Genomic DNA, 1,886 nt, shown 5'->3' with positions numbered 1-1,886 from the left:
CACAGGGTTAAGACGGTGTGCCGATACCTAAAAGAAAATGGCAGAATGTGCCTTTAATAGTCCCCCAGTAGCAGGTCTCTGTGACTGATCACCTACCTCCAGTTTCATCCCGAGGTCTCGGGCACCCTTCTTCCCAATGCAGTGAAGACAAACTTCTGATAAAACATTATGGAGCACATCAATATAATCTCATGCTGAAGAGAATAAAAAAGGTTTTTTTCCCCATTTAACCTGTGTGTGTGTCTACTGACTGGTGAAGACGCATTTAAATTTATACAAAATTCCCAATCCCTCACTCATGCAGTTGGTGTTATATGCTTCGCTGGTTTGTTGGATAGTTCTCAATTTTGTAAATGTTGTATTTATGTTATTAATGGTTGGTCAGTGATTTAGACTGTTAGTCATCATATTTGTATTTTTAATCTATTGAGACTGCAACCTGTTGTTCATTTCTACAACAGACAAGTTCATTTTACTTACTTTGTAGAAACATAACCAGGTAATGTATTGGTAGCAGATTGTATGATGAAGAAACAGGTTTGCTGTAGTCAAATTAGCCTTGCAACATGCATACCTGTTTTGTCTCATCATGCAACAGTTTTACTAGGGGTGAGACTTATACAAAATGTAATGTACAGGTAATACTGACTTTTGCACAGACATGCACAAAAAAGTAGACCTCCAACAGTTTGCAGCCACTGAGGACTATGCAGATATTTTCACAGCCTAGCTTACACTACACTGAAGTAAGGGCCATTGTCACATTTGCTACCATGGTAACAGAAGAGATCCATGGCTGGCACTGTAATGTGAAGTGTAGAAGCATTGCACTCTCGTCAGGAATGAAAATACAGCACAAATGTGATTTAGTGCGATGGTGATGGTTTTGTTGTTTTTATATTTCAGACGCTGAAGCCTGCTGTGACAGATGAGAGACTGTGGTCCTTTGGTTTGCCAAGATAATTGTGCCATTTTGGCTGTGGATTGGAGTGGCCTTGTCTTTGCATTGACTGCATAATTTATACCTTTTATTTTGTCAAAAGGGTCACATTGTGTCAACGTCATTCTTCCCTCTACTCTTCTTTTCTTTTCCTTGAGTGATGCATCTTTTTTCTCCATGTTCCTTTGCCTGTGCCTGATGAACAGAGAGGAAGGAGGATTGCCAACACCAATGTGTTGTATAGCCTGTGCAGAAGAGTGTATTTGTGTGTGTGTGTGTGTGTGTGTGTGGGAGTGAACAGGGCATGAGGAGAGAGATGTGCGCGGGTTTAAGTATGAGCAGAGAGTGTGAGTGGGAGAGAAATAGGAGAGATGGTTGAGATGTGCAAATATAAAATCACAAAGGGTGTCATATAGGCTGCAGTTTTTTTTTTCTTTTGTTAAAATATCCATTTCATTATTTATTTCATCAAGTGACATTAATATCAAATATCAAAAAAATATCTCACCTGTAGCATTTTTGTTTTTTGACCACTAACTCAGTTTCATGTGGTTTCCAATGAGATCTGTGTATCTTCAGGGGGCTTGTGGAAACTGGATCTCCTGGGAGGGTTTAGTCTGATTTCCCTTGTGCTCCTTGTCTGAAGAGGAAATGTGAGCCAGGTCAAACCCAAAATGAGGGGAAAGTAAGCGAGAACAGCAGAGCAGGGGACAGAGAGAGACTCGGAGCTCCAGATAGCCGCCAAAGCCCTGAAGCAGCTTCAGAGCACGGGGGAGGGGAATCGGTGATTGAGAGGGAGAGTGAGTGAATATGTGTGTGTGTGTGTGTGTGTGTGAGAAAGAGAGAGAGAGAGAGAGAGAGAGGGAGCTGACGGTGTTGAAATAAGGGTCCATTTGTCAAACAATCAGAGCTTCAGTGGGAGTGGAGAGGCGATCGGTGCGATTGT

The sequence above is a fragment of the Sprattus sprattus genome (assembly GCF_963457725.1).
Source record: "Sprattus sprattus genome assembly, chromosome: 13".
NCBI classification, from domain to species: domain Eukaryota; kingdom Metazoa; phylum Chordata; class Actinopteri; order Clupeiformes; family Clupeidae; genus Sprattus; species Sprattus sprattus.
The sequence above is the reverse complement of the archived record's forward strand: the minus strand, read 5'-3'. Positions refer to the sequence as shown.